A 19086-nucleotide genomic window follows, 5' to 3' on the forward strand; every position below is an offset into this window, starting at 1 on the left:
TGGGTATTCAAAAGAAATATGTTCAATAAGAGATCTTCATAGCATATTATATTCAAGATATTAAAAACTCAAAGCAAACAAACAATATTAGAAGCTATAAGGGCACAGCTCCAATGATCAAAGGAATTCCTACAAGGTCCCACCTCCTAAAGGCCCATAGCACCTCCCAATAGTGCCACACTGGAGAATAAACCTTTACCACATGAACTTTTACAAATCAAGTTAGACAACTCATCCTTTTAATTTAAATTTCTCTAAAGTTTTCAGATATTGAATGCCATCTTTTTATTTTGTACATCCCAGTGCATTGAAATATTTCCAGCAGGTTTTCAGATAATTATATGTTTACATGTAGCTATAAAAATAATGTGGAGAGATCCTTTGTGCACTTTACTCTGTTTCTATGGTAATAATTTTCAATAAAAGTTTATAGCCAGGATATTGACATTGACACAAGATGTGTATAGGTGTGTTTACAAAAATGTAACAATAGGGATCCTTGTGGTGACAGAACTATTCATTGTCATGATTGTGGTGATATATACACCAATCTATACTATATATCAGAATATTCTTATTTGAATTGATTTTTACTGTTTTTCTTTCACTGAAATGCATGCATTTCAAGACAAGTCTAGGCTAAGAAATATAGCTCATGACCACTTCAGAAGATGGTTAAAGGAACACTATGCACATGGGAGTTTAACTTCCTACCAGAGTGTTTAAAGGTTTTCCCTTTTATTATATCTGAGAGAGAGTGTGAGAGAGGGCCTTTAGCCACAACAAATGAACTCTAGACACATGCACCACCATGTACATCTGGCTTACATGTATGCTGAGGAAATGAACCTACATCCTTAGGCTTCACTGGCAAGGGCCAAAACTGCTAAGCCATCTCCCCAGCCCCCACATTTGTTGTTTTCATCATAGCCCTTCTGACTGGGGTGAGATAAAATCTCAGTGTAGTTCTTATATGTATTTTGTTAAAGACATTGAACATTTTGCCATGTATTTATTAACCATTTGTGATTTTTTCTTTTGAGAACTGTTCGTCCAATTAATTTTTCCATTAATTGATGGAAAGGTTTTGTTTGAAGTATATTTAAGTTTTTAAGGTATTCATAGATTCTAGATACTAAACCTCTATCAGAAGTATGGGTATTAATGACTTTCATTCTGCTCACTGTCTCTTTACTTGGGTAATTGTTTCCTTTGTTGGAATAATTCTATTTTCTTTTATTTTTGAGGAAAGGGTATATTTTGTCTTACAGACTCAAGGGGAAGCTTCTTGATGGTAAGGGAAAATGATGGCATGAACAGAGGGTAGACATCACCTCCTGGCCAATATCAGATAGACAACCATAGCTGGAGAGTACACCAAACACTGGGAATGGCAAACTTGCTATAACACCCATAAGCCCACCCTCAACAATACACTGCCTCCAGGAGGCAGTAATTCCCAAATTTCCCTCAGCTGGGAACCTAGCATTCAGAACACCTAAGTTTATGAGGGATACCTGAATCAAACCACCACATTCTGCCCCTGGCCCCATAAACTGATAACCATACATGATGTACATCCATCCAACTTTGAAAGTCATCATAATCTTTTTTTTTTTTTTGAGGTAGGGTCTCACTCTAGCCCAGGCTGACCTGGAATTCACTATGGAGTCTCAGGGTGGCCTTGAACTCACAGCAATCCTACCTCTGCCTCCTGAGTGCTGGGATTAAAGGCGTGTGCCACCATGCCTGGCTATAAAACTCCCCATAATCTTTTTAACAATCTTAGTAATGTTCAAACATTGCCATAGTCCCAAGTTTTTTAACTAAACAATAATAGCAGTATGCTACTATTAATAATAAGGGCACAGACTAAACATTCATAATGCAAAATATGGCATTGGGAATAGCAAAGAAATATTCAACAAATTTAATATTTAAACCAACAAGGTAAACATCAAATGCTGTAGTACTAGGTCCAACAACTCCAGCCAGTGATAAGTCTCCAAGTTTCATTATTCTAACTAGTCTCTGGAGTTCCAATTTCACCCCTCCAACTAGGCTACTCACAGTCCCAGAAAACACAAGGTGCTGGCAGCTCTCCTTGGCAGTCATTCTATTGTCCTGGCATCTCTACTGGGTCTCTACTGTAACCCATGGTTTATTCTCATGGCTCTATTTGGCCTCCCACAGGCGATCCAACAAGCCAGCTTCACACTGCCCATGGCCAATGCCAAAATACAAAACCACGTTGAAAATTTAATGAGCCTCTCTTTACTGCATTTGTTATACTCCATAACACCAGGTGCAGTGTGAAGTTGTTAATCTGGGGGGGGGGGGCGCGGATAAAACAGATTTTGAAGAATAGAACACTCCTACAGTACTCAGGTCCCTTATTTCAAAAGACTCTGCATTCTTCCTCTTGTCCCAAAGCAGATCAGTTGGCCCAATATCAATGATTGTAATCTCTGCAACAATTACAGCTGAATGTGAATGGGCAGCAGTTACGGCCCAAAGATTTGTTTTCTGTTCCATATCCCTCTCTTCACACCAGGCTATTTCTATGCAATGCAACCCTGCACAAGTTTTCAGGACATGGACATAACAGCAAGCCTCTCACACAAACTGTTTGTAGCCCAGTCCAGGCAAAGCTCTTTCTTACTGTCAAAGCCAAATCTCACAGTCCATAGTTCTTTATTGCATTCAGTCCTTTAACTCTGACCAGAATAGTCCATCAAGTTGTACTTACAGCACTGAAAGGCATCTTTCCACATCCATTCCTCAAATCAGTTCCAAAAGGCCAAAAGCAACACAGTTAAGTTTCTCACAGCAATGATCCCACTTATTAGTGCCAATATTGCAGTTAGTTTCAAGTTCCTGCCAAGAGCAACTTGTGGGAAGAAAAGGTTTATTTTGGCTTACAGACTTGATGGGAAATTCCATGATGGCAGGAGGAAATGATGGTATGAACAGATGGTGGACATCACTTTCTGGCAACAATGGGTGAACAACAGCAGCAGGTGAGTGTACCTGTTTTTAGAAATAGAAATATATTCTTCAAACGATGGACAAGGAGAGGTTTTGGTGGTATAGTGTTAGCATAGTTGTTTCCAAACGATGGACAAACTGTAATATGTACATGGAATAGAATATTACACATCAGTGACAAAGAATAAAATACAGACAATGAATCACAAAGGCAATAAATAGGAATGAAGCAAATCTGTGAAGGTAGCATGTTCTATTGACATATTTATAATACATTTATAATACATTTCAGAAAGGTAAAATAGACCAGTGCTTTCCAGAAGTTAGGGATGAGGGTCAGAGGTGGTGAGTATATAAGGACAGCAACAGGTCAATTTTAACAGGTAGATGGAACTATTCTGGGTCTTGATTGTGTTGGTAGCTTCAAATGTCATGCTAAAAGTGGGAAATGAATTTTTTAAAAAAGAATAGATGTGAAACATTTTGGTAATTAATGGGTTTCCCAGCATGTTTAATCAATCCTTTTGATTCCTCAGACTGAAAGAATTGAAGACTTGTCTAATTGACCATTCTGTTATCCCAGGATGTTTGAGAACAGAGAAATTGGAGATGAAGTTTAACTTACCACTTTCAAATTTCTGGATGTGCTCTTGGTATACAAACAAAATTATATGATATTCCTTTTACCATCATACAAGCCTAAATTTTCTTCTTATCTAAAGAATTGTGTATATCCATTGCATGTGTGTTGCCTTCCTTAAATGGAATTTGAGAACCCTTGAATTTCATAAAAATGTTTATTAACAGAGAATATATATTATCAGAAAAATTATACTATTAAAATAGTAATTGAAGGTCTTATTTCAAGGTACCTAAAGTGATGTTGTTGGTTGTTAATGTTGCTTTGAGATAGGGTCTCACTAATGAAGCCTAGCTTGGTCTTGAATTCATGATCTTCTTGTCTCAACCTCTTCACTGTTGGAATTTTTGGTATATATCAGCATGCCAGTATCAAAGCATTTTTTTCATGATTTTTATAGCTTTTTCCTCAAGATTATTTTTCATATAATTCAGTTTCACTAAAATACTAGTGGAAGGGGATGGAGTGATTGTTTAGTGGTTAATGCACTTGCCTGTGAAGCCTAGGGATCCAAGCTTGATGCCCTAGTATCCATGTATAGCCAAATACACAGTTGTGCATGTGTCTAGAGTTTGTTTGCAGGGGATGGAGGCCCTGGTTTTCCCATTCACACACACACACACACACACACACACACACACACACACACACACACTTTGTATCTGCTTGTTTCATACACACTCTAATAGATAAATAAATAAAATATTTTTAAAATGCCAGTGGAAATATTTTCTCACTATTTTCCAACAACTTTTTGGCATAGGTAGGTTGATGTTACATACATTCATTTGGAAACAAACTTGCACAAAAGGGATGGTGAATAATTTAGATATGCCATCCAAGCATACTAATGCATGGGAAATAGCAACAGGATAAAAAGATTCTCCTTCCTTTTAGTCATCTCCCTACTCCAAGCTTGAACTAGTAGTATCATTGGAATAGTTTCTCTTCCATCATAATTTTGAGGCTTTGTTCTGTGTTGGACCTGCCACCCTTTGAATGCTAATTAACATTTTATTAAACCAAAGATGTAGAATGGTCACTGATATCCTCAATTAAAAATGCCATTCAAGCAATCTTACTTTCAGGGAAATTAAAATAGAACAGCTTGGAGAAATCAACTGCAATAGATCTTGATCAGCTGGGCATTTATTTCCAAACAGGTATTGTCTTCACAAATTTCAAAGGCTGAGTTGTATGTTAAATGGGGGCATATTGGGGAGGTGGTCTGTTTTCAAAATAAAAAGCAGTTAAAAGAGTAAAACAAATCACTTGTCCTTTAAAACCTTGTGACCAATACCTGAGAGACCCAAGCCTCATTAGTTTGAAAAGGAAAAAAAACCACTGCCTAGCATCATATAAGTCACCTCTACCACACACACCAGAACCCAGGAAACATTATAGAGGAAATGACAGATTAATTAGGTTGAGAAAATCCACAAAGGATATGGCAGTAGATACTGAGGATACTCAAAATTCATCAAAACAGAAAATCAGAGGCTGCTGACAGCTACTCACTAAACTAGACTTATAACATGCCCTCCCTCCAAGGTTTAGTGAACAAAGCAAGAATCACAGGGTAGGAGGGAATATTCTATGTGTGGTCCCCACCACAGAGAATGAATGTGCATTCATAACCTTATAGTGAATACAGATTACTTCACTGAGGAGAATCCTCAGAGAAATGGGGGAAAGGAAAAGACAACATAAGAGTATAGCCTGATGGAAATATGACCATTATGCAATATGTTCATAAAGTTGTCAATTAAAAAAATTCTATGACAACATTCAGAACGGGTTTTTCTAACCCTTGAACATAAGTTTCTCAATTAGAAGCAAGTGTCAGGCTATGGATATTGGCTATTTGCAAAGCATGGACAGACAGATCATAATTTTATCAAACTGACTACAAAACATTTTCTAATGTTGGACACTCTCTTTTTATTTGATTTTCTTCTCTGAATATCCTTTTCCTTATTTTTTAAAAGTAACATATGTTTTTATTCTCAGCTACCTCTAAAGCCTAGGGTAGTGGTCAGGTATTCATACATCACTGTGTGTTTTAAAGTTTCAAAAGCCAAGACAGCATTTTTTTAAATTTGTTCCTGAGAACTCATTTTAGGTGAAGAGAACAGAAACCTTCTGGGCTGCTTCCAGTTTCAAAAAGACCGAGACAGAATTCATTTGAGGTGAAGAGAACAGAAACTTTCTGGGCTGCTTCCAGTTCCAAAAAGGCAGTAATCATCTGGTAGATAATATTTAAATAAATCACTGTGCTCTGCATTTTTCTTTTGTAAGATTATCACCTCTTTAGGAAAGAAGATTGATTGGAAGAAATGATGAAGACAGGCTCTTTATTCATTCAATACAAGGTCTCCAAAGGGGTATAATCTTTAACTTGGATTTGAGAAATGTTCACAGGGAAAACAGATTTTTCAGAGTGAGGCCCTAACAGTTGTTACGAGAAATATAGTTTCTGTGTTTTCACTACACTGTTAGATATTGATTCCTAAGCTTTTAAAGATATCCTTTTAAACTTTTTTTCATCCCTTAGAGACCTTATGGTTTCTGCCTAAGAACTTGACATCAGCCATTTTAGTCTCTTCTAATTTGCTGGAAATCAATTTTTAAAATAATCACATGGCTTAAGTGTTCTTTTTCTTCCTTTACACTCCTTATAAGCAGAGTCTGAGGTGAGATCATGGGTGAAATTTCTTTGTAAAGACCTATAGGAAGATAGGGATCAATGACAGAAGAAAAGAGGAGCCAATTTTGATGGTACACATCTATAATCCAGCATGCAAGAAGCTGAGACAAGGAGGAATACAAATTTTCTGAGATACATAGTAAAACTATTTCAGAAAGAAAGGAAAAAGAAAAAAAATAAGAGAGGATGGAGAGAAGGAAGGAAAAAGTTGAAAGAAGTTTATGAACAGGTTTCTGCTGTAGGTAACTAGCCTTGATATTAGTAGGAGATGTTCGAAATATCATTTTAAAGCACTGGGAGTTGGGACAGAATTCAGAGCATTTATCACACACTTCATATCTCACTCATTGAGTTTGTCTCATAGAGTATAAATCCCCCATCTTCTATGTCCTTCTGTAATATGGAAACCTAGACTTTCATGCTGGAGAAAGTTGTAATTCAGAGAGGCACAGACAGTTGCTTGAGCTGGGAAGCTAGAGGGCACTGATATTTATCTTTATTTACTGCTGCAGGTAAACTGAACTGTAGTAGTCAGTTTCAGCATTGCTGGGTATGAAAAATCAACCAGACAGTGTTTATGGGAGGAAGGGATTTATTTCAAACTTATAGATTCAGGGGGAAGTTCCAACAAAGGCAGAAGAAACTGCTTCCATACATTCACAACGCAGAGCACTAACCACTATACGATCACGGCGAGCCACCGGGAACCTGTGCTTCCATACATTCAAACAGAGAGAAATAACCAAAAAGCAAGCAAAACCAAAAGCACTGAGCAAGGAACTAGCAGCAAGTAAAACCCATGCAGAACTCAAACCTCTCTGCATAACTCTGGGCTGGAATTCAGATCTGCCCCATAACACACCTTTGTGCTAGACCCTGGGATCCATCCCCAGTGACACCTCCTCTAACCAGGTGGCTGGATATACAAGTTACAAGCTTTAATAAAACAACTGGGTCTATGGGGATGCACATTCAAACTATCATACCCAGTAAATCAAGGACATATGAAACAGAATGTCAACAGCATCTATTCAAGTTCTCTTCTACACATAAGAAGAGCTTAGTAGAATTTATTTACAGTGAAGGGGAACAAAATAAATATATATTTTGAGTCATTTAATCTGACCCATAAAGAAGCCGTGCTGTATTCTTCCAAATGTTCATGTATTGAAGAATTTATTTGGTTGTTTAGCAAATTTCAGAAAAATTTAAATTTACAGAGTGGATGATGGTTCAGACTATAAATAAATAATCAAATATACTCAAATGGCAATATATTTATATACTGAGAGTTGCAGGGAATTAAAAGTTAATGTACTATTAACTGTATCCCTAACATTCACCATAATTTCTCCAACCTAAATGTAATCAAACTTAGCATTTTGATGTAGATCTTTCCAGTCATTTTAATGTACATAGAAAAACAATATGTATATATTTACATAGATGTTATTGAACATGAGAAATAGAATGCTATTAATGTTCACAACATACACACATATATAAATGTATATATATATATATATTCATTTGAAGAAAGAAAATCAGAAAATCGATATTATTCCTTGGACTGATGATATGGCTCAGAGATAGAGCGTTTGTCTAGATAGTATTGCTTTGCAACATATATTGAAATTTCTTACTCTTAATTTTATTATATCCTATACAAAAATAAGAATTTTTCATAATTTAATTAACCATCTCTTTAACGATGATATATTTAGGTTGTTTCTAAAGATTGACTAAAACAATGTATTGTATAACTTTACATGTCACAGGCATGAAATTGAACAGTGAAAAGTGACATTTCCCAGAAGTTTTTGAACATGTTTGAAAAGTGGACAGAATTTGAAGTTTCATCTCAGAAAGAGAATTCAGGCAACTTGCCTCTAGATTTTCCTTTCAGCACCACTGTGTGATTTAGACACACTCATGCTAAAAATCTGATTTCTTCAAGAGTAACTTTCATGCTTAATCTGCTTTTGTGAGAAGAGCCAAAGAAGAATAACCTGAATGTCAAGGAGAATAACAATGGAATCTTTGAATTGCTAGTACAGAAGTTTAAGTTTGGGGCCAATAGCCATGGCTACTACTTCAGTCAAGATTAGTAGACAGCAGCTGTTCAAGCTATAGCATCCAGGCTTTGGTAGTAGCTGGGGAAGCAGCTGTTTTTACTTCATCATCTTAATGCTATAGGTTGATTTCTGGTATTGGTCATGGAAACTTAGCCTAAGACATTCCCAACAATTCTATTAGCTGTCCAGTGCCTTATTTCTTTAAAGAAACTTCCTTTTGCCTATCCAGACAGTCAGTTTCTAGTGTACACAACAAATAATTTAGAAAAATACAGAAATTTGAACCAGGTGGTGTTGCAGGCAAAAAAAACAAAAAATCCCTTGGAGAAAGAGGAAGTTTCATGTTTGTGTTGTGTTGCAGTCATGGAAACGTGCTGCTCAGCTCTCCTTCAAGAGAACATGCTGTGTGGATCAGAGTGCCCAGTGACTGACAGTTTCCAGCTGCTATTTCTCTCAGCTAGTGTTTCAGCCTGGCTGAGGCACTAGGATCTGCCTACTCTGGCCTCAATCCATAATTCCTCTGAGGAGCAAATTTGGTATGGAGACTCCTCATCATCCAAGCAGAAACTTTATCAGAACGTCCTTGAATTCTCAGACTCTTCCTACTTCTTTACTTGCACAACAGATTTAGTGCTCTATTGGTTTTTAACTTTACCCTTCCTGGGGACATTCTTGTATACATCTCTCACCTCTGACCCCATTTTGACATTGGTCTTGCCAAGAATCTAGCTGGGAATAATCAGAGACAATGTGCTAAAACAACTTTTTGACTCTCCCTCAGAACCTAGTTGGTAAAGGGAACCTCATCCAATTCCAATGCCAGTGAGCATGGAGAGTCCCTGAAACAATCAATCAGCCCAGTTATTGAGAATTTTACCTGGGGATATTTCAAAGTGGAGAGGAGTATCCAGGATGGTTTGAAGACTCAGATATTTGGAAGATGTTGGTAAAATAGTCCCCATAAATGCAGGGGAGCAAGCTGATAATGAGTAAATTCTATTGACATCATCCAGGAAGATGTTGGGCCACTGTAAACTATTAGTTAAATATTATGAGGACTAGAGTGCCTCCTGGTTGCATGACAAAGAGGATTTACCACTGCAGTGAAGGAGAAGAAAGAGCTGATAGGAGTGGACATAGGACCTGATTGAGTCCCTGAGGTCAAGAAGTATTTAAATAAGTCAAAACAAGACTGTTATATGAATCTCAAGATCACAGACAGTAAAATATAGACCCAAGAGATATGTAGTAGAAAGATCAGAATGGATGTCTTGGAGGAATATTGCTCTACAGATACCTCCAAGCACTGAGTGCTTCAGAAGTAACTATCCTCTCTTGAGTATGAACTAGAATCCCCACTAATATGGTAGACACTGAATATGTCTACCCTACAAGGCACCAGGAAGTCCATATCAGGTCCATATCTAACATTCCTTTATCAGTACTTGCCCCACCTGCATTCCTGTCAGCTATGCTGATAATTAAGAATAAACCCCTGCTGGGCGTGGTGGCACACACCTTTATTCCCAGCACTCAGCAGGCAGAGGTAGGAGGATCACCATGAGTTTGAGGCCACCCTGAGACAACATAGTGTATTCCAGGTCAGCCTAAGCTAGAGTGAAACCCTACCTCAAAAAACAAACAAAAAAAAGAAGAATTCCCCAAATAACCTGCATGGGGAATTATAAGGCCCAAAATCAAATAAAGATGTTAAATACAGCAGTAGCTTCAATAATGATTTAGTACACACTACAGGAGCCAGAATATTTGTGCGATTAGACATTGAATGTGTTAGAGAGGGGCTGAGACATACGACTAGATAAGCTCAAATTAATAGGAACGGAACAATTAAAAGATGGAAACCAAACATGTTGTGACTTTACTTTTAAATGCCTAGAGTTATGGACAATAATATGGGAAGTGAAATGAATGTCTGAGATTCCCTGGCAGACATTAGAGGAAAAATAAAACAGCTGAGATAAATGGACATACCGGGATGAATACCTTAAATGAAACCAAAACACTCACCTAGAGGACGTGTGTTTTATGGCAGAAACCAGATGATTCTCCATTTACCATGGTGGCCAGGAATGTAGTAGCAAGGCCAGGTGTGACGGAAGAAGAGAACATGATACACCAAGGTTCACTGACAGTCTTAGGAAAGATCACACCTTGAGGTAATCAAGTATATTGATGGATAGGGAAAAACACAAAAGTGAACATTTTAGTGTCATACCTTAAGAATCATCATAAAGCATTTGCCATAGAAAATGACTGAAAGTAAGCCAGACAACATGTCTTGGCCAATTGACATTAAGCTGAGTTCATCAGTATCATTGACCTCCCAACAAGAACGACTTTGTTATCCCAAGGATTCCTCCTTGGCCTGGCAAAAATGTTCTTAGACTCTAAAGACTGACTATACCTGACATGCACTCTTCTCTAGCCAATTTGATGTTTTTTAATTCTTTCTAATTGTTGGAATACTTGTCTAATATTAAAAAAAAATGGGGCTTTAGAAGTTCATAAGACCTTGCAGTAAATGACCACTTAAATTGTCACCTATAATCACTGAAAATAAAGTACATGGAAGGAATTTTAGTAACTGCTTTCCAAAACATTATAAAGACAGTAAAAGGTTTAAAGATTGTGGAGATGAGCTAAAAGTTCTAACCTCAAGGAGAGAGAGAGAGAGAGAAGGGGGGTACGACAGGGTTTGTTTGCAGTGACTACAAGCCCTGGAGTTCTGGGATTAAAGGCATGCACCACCCTGTTTGGCTCATGTTTTATATATAGCTAAAAAGAAGTATACAGTATGGTCATCCTGCCATGGTTGTTGTCTTTTGACATTGATTATTTTATATACTTCCTATGTGGAAGGATCTCTTCTTTTCTTTTCTTTTCATTTCTTTTCCTTTTTTCCTTTTCTTTTCTCCTCTTCCTTTTCTTTTTGGGGATGCTGAAGATGGAGCTCAGGGTCCTGCACATTGTATGCAAACAATCCTTGAATGAGCTACAACGCTAGTCCTATCAGGTTTTTTTTTTTCTACCTTTGTATTGTGAATCATAGAATTTAACAACCAGATTGTAAAAAACAACAACAACAAAAAAAACTAGTCAAGCTTTCTTACACCACTTGCGTGGTTTTGGTTATTTTTTAACAGGTTTCTAATTAATTCAGTGTAACTTTTGGTGTATGGTACAGGCATGAATGTGATCATTTTATAGATCTGTATTTGTGTTGGGGGTGGAGCATACCAGAGCCTTGTGCTGCTGCAAATGAATACCAGACTCTTATACTACTTTTGAATCAGGATTGCATGGATGGTTTGCGGCTTGAACCAGTGCTAGCAGACTTCCATCTTCTCAGACCCAATAATTCAACATTTTTTTTTCCACAAATGACTACCCATTTAATTTTTCACACAATTTGAATCTTATTTTTCTCCAGTGAAGAAAAATGTTGCCTTTATTATTTTAAATTGCCATATGTTCTTGCATATGTTTCTGGGCTGCTCTACTCTGTCCTACTGATCTGTCTTTTCATTTGCCAGTACTAACACTGTTGACATTTTAGAAGATGCATAATGGCTTAATATCTTACAGGACTTATTTTGCTCATTGTCTTTCATTTTTGGGGTTACCAAAATTCTTATGGAATAATATTGCATTTTTAATTGATCTACTTTTTAAAAAAGCATATAATTTTATTTGCAATTTGAATATATATCTTGTCACTTTACAAAGAAAAAAAGCTATCTTCAGGCTGGAGAGATGGATTAGTGGCTAAGCACTTGCCTATGAAGCATGAGGACCCTGGTTTGAGGCTCGATTCCCCAGGACTCACATTAACCAGATTCACAAGGGGGCGCATGTGTCTGGAGTTTATTTGCAGTGGCTGGAGGCCCTGGTACCCCCCTCTCTCTCTCTCTCTCTCTCTCTCTCTCTGTCTGTCACTCTCAAATAAATAAATAAATAAAATAATTTTAAAAAGAGAAAAGCTATCTTTGCACTTGTATACCTACTGTGTATATTTATTATTGATTAATACTATCTGTGTAGGTTTTGAAATATTTCATTGTGTACTCATAAGTATTATATTTCCTACTTTTACTATAAATTACACTATTTCTTCTACTAAGTAATTTCACTGGATGTATATATTTGAAACTAGGTTTCGTAATTTCATGACCTACTAACCTATCAATTTCCTTTTGTATTTGGGCTATTTTTTATCACCAGTTCCTTTGACTTTTTAAAGTATATTCTCATGTCATCTGCAAATTGAGAACATGTTTCTTCAATTTTATGTCTCTAATTTTTCTCTCCTTATTTCATTTCTAATATTTTCAATAGAATGTAAGAGAATAAAGGAGACAATATGAATTCTAATTTCATTTCTTACTCTTTTACAAATGTCCCTACTTTCTCACTGTGTAATTTTCTTACTTGAGGACTGGTATACACACACACTGTTACCATTTGAAGAAAATATAAACACTATAAAATACATATATGTGCATATTTTTATCTTGTTACTATTTCCTCTTTCATTTAATGAATGGGTGTTAAATTTTGCCAATGATGTTTTCAACATTTGTGGAGATAATTACATAAGTTTTCTTTGATTTCTACTAATGTCATAATTATATTTTTATTAAGTTCCTTTTGGCCAAGCTATAAGGTGTGTGATATTTTAAAAGTTGATGTGAATGTTATACATTAATATTTTATTATTTTGCATTAACAGTTTTTACTGAGTTTGGTCTATGGCTGCATTTTGTACAATCTGTATCAGACTTATTCTACAAATATAATTAGGTAAGTTTTCTCTTTCCTGTGTTCTGAGATATTACAAGCAGCACTTTTGTACAGCATAAGAAATGGTTGACCAAGTGAAGAGGTAGTCTACAGGATGGAGAAAATTTTTGCCAGCTGCACATATGACAGACAAGTCATATCTATAATAAACAAAGGACTCAAAAGCTAAACATCAAAACAATTATCAACCCAATCAAAAGTGGACTATGGAACTGAACAAAGAGCTCTTTAAAGAAGAAATACAGGGCTGGAGAGATGGCTTAGCGGTTAATCGCTTGCCTGAGAAGCCTAAAGACCCCGGTTCAAGGCTCAGTTCCCCAGGACCCTCGTTAGTCAGATGCACAAAGGGGCGCACACATCTGGAGTTAGTTTGCAGTGGCTGGAGGCCATGGCGCGCCCATTCTCTCTCTCTCTTTCTCTCTCTCTGCCTCTTTCTCTCTCTGTCTGTCACTCTCAAATAAATAAATAACAATATAAAAAAAACATTTTAAAGAAAAAATACAAACAACTAACAAATATCTTTAAAAGTGTTTATCATCTGTAGCCATTAGGGAAATGCAAATTAAAACTACACTGAGATTTAATCTCACTCTAGTGAGAATGGCTATAATTAAGAAAGAAATACAAATAAATGAAAACAAATGTTATATGGGGAAAGAGGTACCCTTGTTCACTGTTGATATGAATTTAAGCTGGCACAGCCATTACGGAAGTATATGTGGCAGTTTCTCCAAAAGCTAAAGGCCAAACTACCATATGATCCAGCCATACCACTCTTGGGCATATACCATAATTTCTGTACACTCTACTTCAGAGATATTTGCTATTTATCAGGCATACTACAGCTGCCCACTTCACAATAGCTAGGAAATATGTCAGCAACAGATTCCATCAGCTCTTGAATGGATTTTGAAGATGTATATATATTCAATGAAGTTGTTTTCAGGGCTAAAAGTTAAAATCATGAGGCTGGAGAGATGGCTTAGTGGTTAAGGTGATTGCCAGTGAAGCCTAAGGAACCAGTATCAAATCTCCAGTACTCACATAAGCCAGATGGAGAAGGTGGTGCATGTGTCTGGAGTTCATTTCAAGTGGCTGAAGGTCCTGGCATGTCCATTCTCTCTATCTGCCTCTCCTCTCCCTCTCTCTCTCTCTCTCTCTCTCTCTCTCTCTCTCTCTCTCTCTGTGTGTGTATTGCAAATAAAAAAATAAATAAAATCTGCCTAAAAATTAAAATTATTAAATATACAGGAAAATATACTGAATGAGGTAACCCAGACTCAGGAACACAAATGCCACATGTTCTTTCTCACATGTAGATCTTAGCTTTGAATTAGAGTAGTGGGTATAAGTCCAAAAGATTGTCTATAGTGTCAAGGAAGCTAGAAAAGTGCCATGCAGTGGAGAGCTTATGCAGAGGGATAGTAGAATACTGGGGACCCAAAAGTTAAGGGGGTAATAGTGGGAGGGAAAGGTTTCATTAAGCATGGGGAGAGGGATGAGGGAGAATGTTGGTGGTTAGAAGATAACCAGAACTAAGGACATGTGAATAGGCTGTACAAGAACACACTACTGGGTAAGAAAACTTAAAACATATATTTTTAAAAAGTGTTTAAACAGGACTGGAGAGATTGCTTAGTGGTTAAGGTGCTTGCCTATGAAGCCTAGGGATCCAACTTCAATTCTCCAGGTCCCACTTAAGCCAGATGTACAAGGTGGCATATGCATCTGGAGTTCATTTGCAGGGCTAGAGGCACTATTGGGCCCATTCTCTCTGTCTCCCTCTTTCTTTCTCTCTCTCTCTCTGTCTCTAATAAGTAAATAAATAAAAATAAATATGTAAAAAAAGTGTTTAGAAGGGAGTGGTGACACACACCTTTAATCCTAGAACTTAGGAGGAAGAGGCAGGAGGATCATTGTGGGTTCAAGGCCACCCTGAGACTACATAGTGAGTTCCAGGTCAACCTGGACCAGAGTGAGATCCTGCCTTGAAAAGCAAAAAAAAAAAAAAAAAAAAAGAGTTTAAACAAAAGTCCTGTTCTTGGGTGAATATAGCTGCTCCCAGAACCCACTGTGTATCAATCAAATATCTCAGTATCAGGGATAAGATCCCTATCTTTGAGCTTTTGGTCAGGGAGGTCTCAGAAGCCCCTTACACAATATTGCCTATTGCCTTTTCTCTTGGATATTTTCCAGAACTGAATGACACTTGAAGGCACCACAGGTTTTCATTTCAGGACACAAAGACACAAAGCTGGACCCGAACTGAAGGTTTTCTCTCTGTTGCCTTGATTTCTTCATGCCAGAAGGGATTTTGCAAGCTGATGGTGGAGAAAAGTCATTGACTATTGTACCCAATTATGGATTCTGTGGACTTTGTAACCAACCTGCAAGGAAAGATATTTCCATAGGTGCAAAAGGATCATGAAAGTTACAAGAGTAACCAACTGTTTTCTGATTGCATTTGTGGCCTGATAAACAGGAAGGAAATCATATCTGGTACTGTCCATATTACCTAAAGTCTATGGCTAGGGACTTAGGTCCCAGGGGAAACCCAACTGAATAGCACTTTAAAATGCCTTTGAAATATCTCTTTATTCCGATATATTGGTAGAACTTGCCACGTGGAGCAAAGAAGCTTCTTTATGTAAAGGGCTGAGGTTAATACAGAGAGGTATAGCTGAAAACGTTACAAAAAAACAAAAAAAGACCAGTGTGTGTTCAACACTGAACATTACATCTAAACCACATCCTCTGAGACTTAGGGAACTTCTCAGAAGTGGGGGCAGAAAGAGTAGAAAGATGAGAAGCAGACTATAGAATGCTGTCTTCTGAGTATGACAGGTCTGTACTACATTTATGAACTCACAGCAGATGGGGTTTTCTACACCAGATTGAGCCTGTCAATAATTCATCACAGGTGAGGCAGTGGTCCATGAAACCCCATACCTCCCAGAATAAATTGTGGTAACAGATAATTTCTCATAGAAGAGAAATGTGTCCCTTAGTTGTGTATCTACTAGTGGGTTGCCCATTCTCCAGCAAATATCCTCCCACCCAAACAATGATTATGAAAGTTTTCTTAATTAAAAATAGTGGATCATCAAACAAACAAAATAATGCAGAATGTAAAATGGGAATTTAAAAGAATACAGGTTTAATGGGAATAAAAGGGGGATTAGAGAGGGTAATTGGGAAAGTGGGATAAATATGTTTTGAATGTATGTGTGAACCTGTCAAATTAAAATATCTGCATCATTAGCTGGGCATGGTGGCACATGCCTTTAGTCCCAGCACTCTGGAGGCAGAGTAAACAGATATGTATGTATATGTATATCTGTATCATGAAATAGGTTCCATTAAGGAAAACTTACAGTTTTGTTTATTTTTATTTACTTATTTGAGAGTGACAGAGAGAGAAAGAGGCAGATAGAGAGAGTGAGACTGAGAATGGGCGCGCCAGGGCTTCCAGCCACTGCAAACGAACTCCAGAAACATGCGCCCACTTGTGCATCTGGCTAACGTGGGTCCTGGGGAATCGAGCCTCGAACCGGGGTCCTTAGGCTTCACAGGCAAGCGCTTAACCACTAAGCCATCTCTCCAGCCCAAGGAAAACTTACAGTTTTAACAGAGACAGATAGATATTTGCATAATCAAAGGGTCATTTTAGGACAAGAAGAAACATCTCAAGCTCATGGTAAGCATAAGATGATTTGTATAAAAAGGTAAAAAGGTCTTAATCATCTGGTCATCTATAATTTTGTTACTTCAAAGGTTATTCCAATGCATAGGAAAGCTTGAAACAAAACAGTTATTCTGAATACATTGTGGTAGTAAGAGGAATGAGCAAGCTGAGGTTCTGTTTAGAGGAAAAACAACAACAAAAAACATGGAACTCTCTCTTGAGCCAAAGCATGGGAAGAGTGCTTTGGAATGCTGTCTCCCAGATTGTATCCAGTGGTTTGTTGCATTCATTGCCTCCCAGAGGCTGTCAATACCTGCACAGACCTGCATAATATTGGGCCCATCAACTGTTTGCTACAGATAATAGAGGAGGACAAAAATGGCATCAAAAGAGAAGAGGGAAATAGTAGAAAAGAAGAGGGTGGTTCAGTGGAGGTAAGTGGGGGAGGGGAGCAAAGCAATAGTTTTGGAGTGAGCAGAACCACTTGTGAACAAGCGTTGTGCAGAGACAACACAAATCAAGGGGTCGTGATATCCAACCTCAGCATCTTCATAAAGTCAAGAACATCTATCGCTATTTTGACTCTAGCAGATTGTGCAGAGCGTGGCGTTTCCAAGCTGGTTTTAATTAGAGGATGAGACCATTTTGCAGTAAACAGACTGGTTATTTTTCAATTTTCCCCTTCCTTTACCCTTTGATGTACCTAGGGCGCTGTTGCAATTAACTTCATGTTCTAGACAGAAAATACCCAAATAAGAGTAGCTTGTTGGAGGAAAGGGTTTGTTGGAGGAGAAGTTGGCTATAATACCTATAAGCCCACCCCCCAACAACACACCACCTCCAGCATGCTATAATTTTCAAATTTCCACCAGCTGTGTGATCAAACATTGAGGACATATAAATTAATGGCGGACACCTAAATCAAACCATCATAGGAGCTTTAAAAAACAACACATTTGTTAGTAGTTAAAATCTTGGGATCTATCCCAAGATGATCTTGACTTGGAAGCAAATTTGGGCTTGCATTAGAGTTTCCCTGGCACTTTAGTATGCATGAAGAGTATACACAATAAGGAAGAAGAATATTCCCCTTAAACAATGCTATTTCATTTGGAGTAAATACTATTTCATATGAATATCAACTTCCCTCAGTCATGTCATCTGTGTCGTATGTGTGTGTACATGCTACCAAACACCTATATTTATATTCATGTGAGAAGGTAGGTTATGATATACAGATACCCTCCAAATCTCAATGATTTAAAGTAGCAAAGGTTCCTTCCCTTATTGCATGTTTACCCTAAATTATAGGAAGATCCTAATCTTTGTTGTACTCATTCAGCCAGTAATCAAGGTAGTGGGGGGCTTTACCTCTGTTCTTGCATAATTGCTAAAGCACAACAGAGAATGTGCAAAATTGTACACTGGCTCAGAAAAAGTCAAAGCAGAAGTAACACATATTCCTTCTGGTCATATTTCTTTGGCCAAAATTTTAAGCAGCTCCATGTAACTTCAATGGGCCTGAGAAGTATGTGGTAACTGGTTGAATGATTATTACAACTCTTATTGCACTTACAATACAGAGAGTTAGTGCCAAAAGAAGTGGAGTAGGAATTAGGAAGCTTGGTTTCTAGATTTTATTTTATTCACAGATAGCTTGACAGTCTTGTCTTTCATTTAGCTTGGATTTTCAGTAAAAGGTTTTGATAACAATATATAGAGTCATAAAGAGTTTAGAATTCCATCCGAAAGAACATAGGACACTCTGGAAGGGGCAGAGGACATATGTGCAAGTATGAGCAGTTAAGTCTGAAGGGCAATCTTGGGCTAGATACTACTTTTCACCTAGTGACAAAAAAACACAGGATCAAAGTAGCTGAATAAAATGGAAATAAGAGTCCAGCCTAGATTCCAAGAATGACCTAAGAACTCTCATTTAAAAATAAGATTCAGTCTCTAAGAGCCCCATCATATCCTAAGGCTGCACCAATATAAATGCGTCTGAGGTGTGTTTGTTTATTTGATATCTCGAGATGTTGTTGCATTTAGAAAGAAAGCTGAATGTTTCATAAGCCAACCTTAGTAAATACACCTTTGATTACTCAAATCACTCATTTCTTTGTTTCCTATTTACCAACTGTGTGGTTAATCTCCAGTGTTTGGCTTGATT

This window comes from Jaculus jaculus, chromosome X (genome assembly GCF_020740685.1).
Source record: "Jaculus jaculus isolate mJacJac1 chromosome X, mJacJac1.mat.Y.cur, whole genome shotgun sequence".
Taxonomy (NCBI): domain Eukaryota; kingdom Metazoa; phylum Chordata; class Mammalia; order Rodentia; family Dipodidae; genus Jaculus; species Jaculus jaculus.